Source organism: Narcine bancroftii, unplaced genomic scaffold, assembly GCF_036971445.1.
Source record: "Narcine bancroftii isolate sNarBan1 unplaced genomic scaffold, sNarBan1.hap1 Scaffold_536, whole genome shotgun sequence".
In the NCBI taxonomy this organism is placed as follows: domain Eukaryota; kingdom Metazoa; phylum Chordata; class Chondrichthyes; order Torpediniformes; family Narcinidae; genus Narcine; species Narcine bancroftii.
Genome location: NW_027212075.1, coordinates 2501 through 12500, shown reverse-complemented (window position 1 = coordinate 12500; position 10000 = coordinate 2501).

Here is a 10000-nt window from a genome sequence, read left to right as displayed (position 1 = left end):
GCTCCACGAAAGCTTGATTCACGAGTTCCCTGGCCGTCTGGTTCACGAGTTGCCCCACGTCTGCTTGCTTCACGAGTTGCCCCACGTCCGTTTGGTTGACGAGTTGCCCGGCACTTCTGCTTAACTAATTGCCGTTCGTAGGTCAGCTTGGTTTACGGGTTGCCCCACGAAAGCTTGATGCACGAGTTGCCTGTCCGTCTGGTTCACGAGTTGCCCCACGTCTGCCTGGTTCACGAATTGCCCCACGTCCGTTTGGTTCATGAGTTGCCCAGTCCTTCTGGTGCATTGCCGTTCGTAGGTTAGCTTGGTTTACGAGTTGCTCCACGAAAGCTTGATTCACGAGTTCCCTGGCCGTCTGGTTCACGAGTTGCCCCACGTCTGCTTGCTTCACGAGTTGCCCCACGTCCGTTTGGTTGACGAGTTGCCCGGCACTTCTGCTTAACTAATTGCCGTTCGTAGGTCAGCTTGGTTTACGGGTTGCCCCACGAAAGCTTGATGCACGAGTTGCCTGTCCGTCTGGTTCACGAGTTGCCCCACGTCTGCCTGGTTCACGAATTGCCCCACGTCCGTTTGGTTCATGAGTTGCCCAGTCCTTCTGGTGCATTGCCGTTCGTAGGTTAGCTTGGTTTACGAGTTGCTCCACGAAAGCTTGATTCACGAGTTCCCTGGCCGTCTGGTTCACGAGTTGCCCCACGTCTGCTTGCTTCACGAGTTGCCCCACGTCCGTTTGGTTGACGAGTTGCCCGGCACTTCTGCTTAACTAATTGCCGTTCGTAGGTCAGCTTGGTTTACGGGTTGCCCCACGAAAGCTTGATGCACGAGTTGCCTGTCCGTCTGGTTCACGAGTTGCCCCACGTCTGCCTGGTTCACGAATTGCCCCACGTCCGTTTGGTTCATGAGTTGCCCAGTCCTTCTGGTGCATTGCCGTTCGTAGGTTAGCTTGGTTTACGAGTTGCTCCACGAAAGCTTGATTCACGAGTTGCCTGTCCGTCTGGTTCACGAGTTGCCCCACGTCTGCCTGGTTCACGAATTGCCCCACGTCCATTTGGTTCATGAGTTGCCCAGTCCTTCAGGTGCATTGCCGTTCGTACGTCAGCTTGGTTTACGAATTGCTCCAGGAAAGCTTGATTCACGAGTTCCCTGGCCGTCTGGTTCACGAGTTGCCCCACGTCTGCTTGGTTCACGAGTTGCCCCACGTTCGTTTGGTTGACGAGTTGCCCGGCCCTTCTGCTTAACTAATTGCCGTTCGTAGGTCAGCTTGGTTTACGAGTTGCTCCACGAAAGCTTGATTCACGAGTTCCCTGGCCGTCTGGTTCACGAGTTGCCCCAGGTCTGCTTGCTTCACTAATTGCTCCACGTCCATTTGGTTGACGAGTTGCCCGGCACTTCTGCTTAACTAATTGCCGTTCGTAGGTCAGCTTGGTTTACGGGTTGCCCCACGAAAGCTTGACTCACGAGTTGCCTGTCCGTCTGGTTCACGAGTTGCCCCACGTCTGCCTGGTTCACGAATTGCCCCACGTCCGTTTGGTTCATGAGTTGCCCAGTCCTTCTGGTGCATTGCCGTTCGTAGGTCAGCTTGGTTTACGAGTTACTCCACGAAAGCTTGATTCACGAGTTCCCTGGCCGTCTGGTTCACGAGTTGCCCCACGTCTGCTTGCTTCACTAATTGCTCCACGTCCATTTGGTTGACGAGTTGCCCGGCACTTCTGCTTAACTAATTGCCGTTCGTAGGTCAGCTTGGTTTACGAGTTGCCCCACGAAAGCTTGATTCACGAGTTGCCTGTCCGTCTGGTTCACGAGTTGCCCCACGTCTGCCTGGTTCACGAATTGCCCCACGTCCATTTGGTTCATGAGTTGCCCAGTCCTTCTGGTGAATTGCCGTTCGTACGTCAGCTTGGTTTACGAGTTGCTCCACGAAAGCTTGATTCACGAGTTCCCTGGCCGTCTGGTTCACGAGTTGCCCCACGTCTGCTTGGTTCACGAATTGCCCCACGTCCATTTGGTTGACGAGTTGCCCGGCCCTTCTGCTTAACTAATTGCCGTTCGTAGGTCAGCTTGGTTTACGAATTGCTCCAGGAAAGCTTGATTGACGAGTTCCCTGGCCGTCTGGTTCACGAGTTGCCCCACGTCTGCTTGGTTCACGAGTTGCCTGTCCGACTGGTTCACGAGTTGCCCCAGGTCTGCCTGGTTCACGAATTGCCCCACGTCCGTTTGGTTCATGAGTTGCCCAGTCCTTCTGGTGCATTGCCGTTCGTAGGTCAGCTTGGTTTACGAGTTGCTCCACGAAAGCTTGATTCACGAGTTCCCTGGCCGTCTGGTTCACGAGTTGCCACAGGTCTGCTTGCTTCACTAATTGCTCCACGTCCATTTGGTTGACGAGTTGCCCGGCACTTCTGCTTAACTAATTGCCGTTCGTAGGTCAGCTTGGTTTACGGGTTGCCCCACGAAAGCTTGATGCACGAGTTGCCTGTCCGTCTGGTTCACGAGTTGCCCCACGTCTGCCTGGTTCACGAATTGCCCCACGTCCGTTTGGTTCATGAGTTGCCCAGTCCTTCTGCTGCATTGCCGTTCGTAGGTTAGCTTGGTTTACGAGTTGCTCCACGAAAGCTTGATTCACGAGTTCCCTGGCCGTCTGGTTCACGAGTTGCCCCACGTCTGCTTGCTTCACGAGTTGCCCCACGTCCGTTTGGTTGACGAGTTGCCCGGCACTTCTGCTTAACTAATTGCCGTTCGTAGGTCAGCTTGGTTTACGGGTTGCCCCACGAAAGCTTGACGCACGAGTTGCCTGTCCGTCTGGTTCACGAGTTGCCCCACGTCTGCCTGGTTCACGAATTGCCCCACGTCCGTTTGGTTCATGAGTTGCCCAGTCCTTCTGGTGCATTGCCGTTCGTAGGTTAGCTTGGTTTACGAGTTGCTCCACGAAAGCTTGATTCACGAGTTCCCTGGCCGTCTGGTTCACGAGTTGCCCCACGTCTGCTTGCTTCACGAGTTGCCCCACGTCCGTTTGGTTGACGAGTTGCCCGGCACTTCTGCTTAACTAATTGCCGTTCGTAGGTCAGCTTGGTTTACGGGTTGCCCCACGAAAGCTTGATGCACGAGTTGCCTGTCCGTCTGGTTCACGAGTTGCCCCACGTCTGCCTGGTTCACGAATTGCCCCACGTCCGTTTGGTTCATGAGTTGCCCAGTCCTTCTGGTGCATTGCCGTTCGTAGGTTAGCTTGGTTTACGAGTTGCTCCACGAAAGCTTGATTCACGAGTTCCCTGGCCGTCTGGTTCACGAGTTGCCCCACGTCTGCTTGCTTCACGAGTTGCCCCACGTCCGTTTGGTTGACGAGTTGCCCGGCACTTCTGCTTAACTAATTGCCGTTCGTAGGTCAGCTTGGTTTACGGGTTGCCCCACGAAAGCTTGATGCACGAGTTGCCTGTCCGTCTGGTTCACGAGTTGCCCCACGTCTGCCTGGTTCACGAATTGCCCCACGTCCGTTTGGTTCATGAGTTGCCCAGTCCTTCTGGTGCATTGCCGTTCGTAGGTTAGCTTGGTTTACGAGTTGCTCCACGAAAGCTTGATTCACGAGTTGCCTGTCCGTCTGGTTCACGAGTTGCCCCACGTCTGCCTGGTTCACGAATTGCCCCACGTCCATTTGGTTCATGAGTTGCCCAGTCCTTCAGGTGCATTGCCGTTCGTACGTCAGCTTGGTTTACGAATTGCTCCAGGAAAGCTTGATTCACGAGTTCCCTGGCCGTCTGGTTCACGAGTTGCCCCACGTCTGCTTGGTTCACGAGTTGCCCCACGTTCGTTTGGTTGACGAGTTGCCCGGCCCTTCTGCTTAACTAATTGCCGTTCGTAGGTCAGCTTGGTTTACGAGTTGCTCCACGAAAGCTTGATTCACGAGTTCCCTGGCCGTCTGGTTCACGAGTTGCCCCAGGTCTGCTTGCTTCACTAATTGCTCCACGTCCATTTGGTTGACGAGTTGCCCGGCACTTCTGCTTAACTAATTGCCGTTCGTAGGTCAGCTTGGTTTACGGGTTGCCCCACGAAAGCTTGACTCACGAGTTGCCTGTCCGTCTGGTTCACGAGTTGCCCCACGTCTGCCTGGTTCACGAATTGCCCCACGTCCGTTTGGTTCATGAGTTGCCCAGTCCTTCTGGTGCATTGCCGTTCGTAGGTCAGCTTGGTTTACGAGTTACTCCACGAAAGCTTGATTCACGAGTTCCCTGGCCGTCTGGTTCACGAGTTGCCCCACGTCTGCTTGCTTCACTAATTGCTCCACGTCCATTTGGTTGACGAGTTGCCCGGCACTTCTGCTTAACTAATTGCCGTTCGTAGGTCAGCTTGGTTTACGAGTTGCCCCACGAAAGCTTGATTCACGAGTTGCCTGTCCGTCTGGTTCACGAGTTGCCCCACGTCTGCCTGGTTCACGAATTGCCCCACGTCCATTTGGTTCATGAGTTGCCCAGTCCTTCTGGTGAATTGCCGTTCGTACGTCAGCTTGGTTTACGAGTTGCTCCACGAAAGCTTGATTCACGAGTTCCCTGGCCGTCTGGTTCACGAGTTGCCCCACGTCTGCTTGGTTCACGAATTGCCCCACGTCCATTTGGTTGACGAGTTGCCCGGCCCTTCTGCTTAACTAATTGCCGTTCGTAGGTCAGCTTGGTTTACGAATTGCTCCAGGAAAGCTTGATTGACGAGTTCCCTGGCCGTCTGGTTCACGAGTTGCCCCACGTCTGCTTGGTTCACGAGTTGCCTGTCCGACTGGTTCACGAGTTGCCCCAGGTCTGCCTGGTTCACGAATTGCCCCACGTCCGTTTGGTTCATGAGTTGCCCAGTCCTTCTGGTGCATTGCCGTTCGTAGGTCAGCTTGGTTTACGAGTTGCTCCACGAAAGCTTGATTCACGAGTTCCCTGGCCGTCTGGTTCACGAGTTGCCACAGGTCTGCTTGCTTCACTAATTGCTCCACGTCCATTTGGTTGACGAGTTGCCCGGCACTTCTGCTTAACTAATTGCCGTTCGTAGGTCAGCTTGGTTTACGGGTTGCCCCACGAAAGCTTGATGCACGAGTTGCCTGTCCGTCTGGTTCACGAGTTGCCCCACGTCTGCCTGGTTCACGAATTGCCCCACGTCCGTTTGGTTCATGAGTTGCCCAGTCCTTCTGCTGCATTGCCGTTCGTAGGTTAGCTTGGTTTACGAGTTGCTCCACGAAAGCTTGATTCACGAGTTCCCTGGCCGTCTGGTTCACGAGTTGCCCCACGTCTGCTTGCTTCACGAGTTGCCCCACGTCCGTTTGGTTGACGAGTTGCCCGGCACTTCTGCTTAACTAATTGCCGTTCGTAGGTCAGCTTGGTTTACGGGTTGCCCCACGAAAGCTTGACGCACGAGTTGCCTGTCCGTCTGGTTCACGAGTTGCCCCAGGTCTGCTTGCTTCACTAATTGCCCCACGTCCATTTGGTTGACGAGTTGCCCGGCCCTTCTGCTTAACTAATTGCCGTTCGTAGGTCAGCTTGGTTTACGAATTGCTCCACGAAAGCTTGATTGACGAGTTCCCTGGCCGTCTGGTTCACGAGTTGCCCCACGTCTGCTTGGTTCACGAGTTGCCTGTCTGACTGGTTCACGAGTTGCCCCACGTCTGCTTGGTTCACGAGTTGCCGCACGTCTGCTTGGTTTTCGAATTGCCACACGTCCATTTGGTTCATGAGTTGCCCAGTCCTTCTGGTGAATTGACGTTCGTACGTCAGCTTGGTTTACGAGTTGCTCCACGAAAGCTTGATTCACGAGTTCCCTGGCCGTCTGGTTGACGAGTTGCCACAGGTCTGCTTGCTTCACTAATTGCTCCACGTCCATTTGGTTGACGAGTTGCCCGGCACTTCTGCTTAACTAATTGCCGTTCGTAGGTCAGCTTGGTCCACGAGTTGCCCCACGTCTGCTTGGTTCACGAGTTGCCGCACGTCTGCTTGGTTTTCGAATTGCCACACGTCCATTTGGTTCATGAGTTGCCCAGTCCTTCTGGTGCATTGCCGTTCGTAGGTTAGCTTGGTTTACGAGTTGCTCCACGAAAGCTTGATTCACGAGTTCCCTGGCCGTCTGGTTCACGAGTTGCCCCACGTCTGCTTGGTTCACGAGTTGCCCTACGTCCGTTTGGTTGACGAGTTGCCCGGCACTTCTGCTTAACTAATTGCCGTTCGTAGGTCAGCTTGGTTTACGGGTTGCCCCACGAAAGCTTGATTCACGAGTTGCCTGTCCGTCTGGTTCACGAGTTGCCCCACGTCTGCCTGGTTCACGAATTGCCCCACGTCCATTTGGTTCATGAGTTGCCCAGTCCTTCTGGTGCATTGCCGTTCGTAGGTTAGCTTGGTTTACGAGTTGCTCCACGAAAGCTTGATTCACGAGTTCCCTGGCCGTCTGGTTCACGAGTTGCCCCACGTCTGCTTGGTTCACGAGTTGCCCCACGTCCGTTTGGTTGACGAGTTGCCCGGCCCTTCTGCTTAACTAATTGCCGTTCGTAGGTCAGCTTGGTTTACGAATTGCTCCAGGAAAGCTTGATTGACGAGTTCCCTGGCCGTCTGGTTCACGAGTTGCCCCACGTCTGCTTGGTTCACGAGTTTCCCCACGTCCGTTTGGTTGACGAGTTGCTCGGCCCTTCTGCTTAACTAATTGCCGTTCGTAGCTGAGTTTGGTTTACGAGTTGTCCGGTATGGTTATTAACGAAGAGACTGGAAGTCGTATGGGGTCGGATCCACGGAGTTCGGCCGACCAGGTCGCTCCCTTTTCGGTAGGACTTCCGGAGCCCGTGCCGCCGATCATCAACTTGCATTTTCTGCACGGGGGGATTGGCGGACTCTCCGGAGATTTCAGGTGCCGTGTTTTGAACTCGGTGACCGGTGGCCAGGGGCCGACCACGACCGCTTCGGGAGAGCTGCGGTGTCTGCCCTCTCCCTGCCGTTAGGTCAGAGAGTCAGCCTCGCCGCCAGTTGAGTCTTGGCACTCAGCTGAACGATTTGCCCTCCGCCCGGTTGAGATTCTGGGTTGCCCGGAAGTCGGATGGGGTTGGATCCGCGGCGTGCGGCCGACCAGGTCGCTCCCTTTTCGGTAGGACCTCCGGATCCAGAGCCGCCGATCATCAACTTGCATTTTCTGCACGGGGGGATTGGCGGACTCTCCGGAGATTTCAGGTGCCGTGTTTTGAACTCGGTGACCGTTGGCCAGGGGCCGACTACGACCGATTCGGGGGAGCTCCGGTGTCTGCCCTCTCCCCTCCGGCGGGGCAGAGAGTGGCCCTTGCCGCAAGTGGAGGCTTGGCACTCTGCTGAACGATTTGCCCTCCGCCGGCTTGAGATTCTGGGTTGCCCGGAAGTCCGATGGGGTCGGATCCGCGGCGTGCGGCCGACCAGGTCGCTCCCTTTTCGGTAGGACCTCCGGATCCCGAGCCGCCGATCATCAACTTGCATTTTCTGCACGGGGGGATTGGCGGACTCTCCGGAGATTTCAGGTGCCGTGTTTTGAACTCGGTGACCGGTGGCCAGGGGCCGACTACGACCGATTCGGGGGAGCTCCGGTGTCTGCCCTCTCCCCTCCGGCGGGGCAGAGAGGGGCCCTTGCCGCCAGTGGAGGCTTGGCACTCTGCTGAACGATTTGCCCTCCGCCGGTTTGAGATTCTGGGTTGCCCGGAAGTCCGATGGGGTAGGATCCGCGGCGAGCGGCCGACCAGGTCGCTCCCTTTTCGGTAGGACCTCCGGAGTCCGATCCGCCGATCATCAACTTGCAATTTCTGCACGGGGGGATTGGCGGACTCTCCGGAGATTACAGGGGCCGTGTTTTGAACTCGGTGACCGGTGACCGGTGGCCAGGGGCCGACCACGACCGCTTCGTGGGAGCCCCGTGGCACCTCTTCTTGGTCGGCTCGTGAACTCGGGGAGCTCCGGTGTTTCCCTTTTCCCCGCAAGAATGGCAAAGTCCTAAAAGAAACCTAAGTCCGGTCGCGGAAGTCCCGATCGTATCGGATTCAAGGGTGTCTTACCGGCCACAGTGCTCAACTGACGGTCATGCTTCCGACAGTCGGCCCGCTTGGCAATGGCTTGCTCCTGCCAGCCCGCCAGTTAACAAGTTCCCCACGGAAGTCCATGAAGTTAACATCGGATGGCTCAGGCCGGCCTCACGAGACTTCGGCCGGTGGGACCTCCGCGCGGTCGCCCGCCGACGTCGCATTTGCATTTCTGGTACGGGCACTCCCGGTCATGGTTCACGAGTTGCCGCTGGAGGCTCTGATGAGGGTCCGATTTTCGACGTGAACCCGGGCTGAGATGCAGCATCCGCGGTCGACCCTCCGCGAGCTACCCCGCCGAATCGAAAATTGCATTTTCTGTACGGGGGGATTGGCGGAGTGCCCGGAGATTTTCGGGAACACGTTTTTCAGAGACACTTAGAAAAAGTTTTGGTATGTTGGTCACTTCGTGCATTGTCCTTAAGTGGTGCCACAATGGGCTCGAAGGCAATATAATACTTAAGGTTGAAGGCACTAAAATAGACGGGAAGGCAGCACCGTCAAGAGTTTGGGCAAGAAGGGCCAAGTGTACATGCTCGGAAGCTATGAAAGAAGGGCGAGGCTTCGGGCTAAAATATACCATGCTCTCATTCGTCTGAGTTGTCCTGAAATCGTCGTTCCTGGATCGATCGTGCTTGTCGTGTTCGTGCCGTATGGAGAGGCCCGGCGGCCCAGCGGAGACGCTGGTGTTTCAGGCTTGGGACAGACTCCACCACGCGGCCCTCTGTCGGTTACCCCTAACTGCTCAGAGGGAACACGACCAGGGCTTTTATCCCCCCCACCAGTTTGGGAAGAGACCTTCTCCGCAGCAATTGACGGTTCAGACGAGGGGGTGACTGGGATCTTCCTCCGCAGCAGTTGACGGTCTTGCGGCTGGAGATCCGTCTTTGGAGTAGCCCCTGCATGGGTTTTGTTTGGCGGCAGAGCACCTCAGGGAGGAGGGAGGTACTTTGTGCGCCCGGCGGTGGTTCCTTCGGCCGGCCTCAGGGCGTTCCACCCACCGCCGAATCTCTGTGGGCCTCGGGAGTTTGCGGAGCCCGGACGCTCCAGGTGTTGGATCATGGCCTAACCAAGGACGGGGCGAGATGACCTCCGGGGTCTCGCTGGCCAAGAGAGAGGGCTTCTCAAGCAAACAAACCTCGCACCCCGCGAGGGTGGCAGACCGGTGCGTACGTGGGCCCAGGGCGCGTGCGCTGCCTGCCGAGCTGGAGGCGAAAAAGAGTCTGACCACACACACCAAAGAAGTGTCACGAGCTGAAACCGGCACAGGGCTCCCTAGGTCGGCAGGGGAGACCACGTGCACGGCCGTTTTCCAATCCCCCTCGGCAGGCGACCGGGGCTGGGCAGAGTGCAGAGAGCGGGCAAGCTGCCACGCCGGCGGGCGGACAGGCGTGTGCAGGTGCAGAAGGCCGCTGGGGTCTCTCGCGTGTCTCTCTGCGTCGGTGAGCGCGACGACCGTGTCAGTCTGTTTGAGCCACCTGGACGGCACGGGGCTGCTGCCAATGTACGCTCACTCGCTTCACTTTACTCAACCCTCTCCCCCTGCGTGGTCCCGTTGATCATAGACGGGCGTCACGTCGGCGGTGGTGGCGTCTTCGAACGCAGGGTTAACCGGGCAAGCCTCAACCGATCCCGCGGCCTCAGATGGTACAAACGTCAACCCTGGCGCGCGTGGCTGAGGTGGGCATCCACTGCTCAGTTGCTTCGAACGGAAGGGCTACACCAGGTAAGCCTCAACCGATCCCGCGGCCTTCATCGGTCCAAACTTCTAAACCGTTGGGCGTGCGTGGCTGAGGTGGGCAAGTACTGCTTGGTTCCTTCGCAGGACGTGCGACTGGGTGGGCCTCAACTGATCCCGCGGCCTCAGATGGTACAAACGTCAACCCTGGCACGCGTGGCTGAGGTGTGGGCACGGTCCTCGCCCGGTTCCCTGTTTGGTTCGTCGCGCTGCTTCTCGTCCCTCGG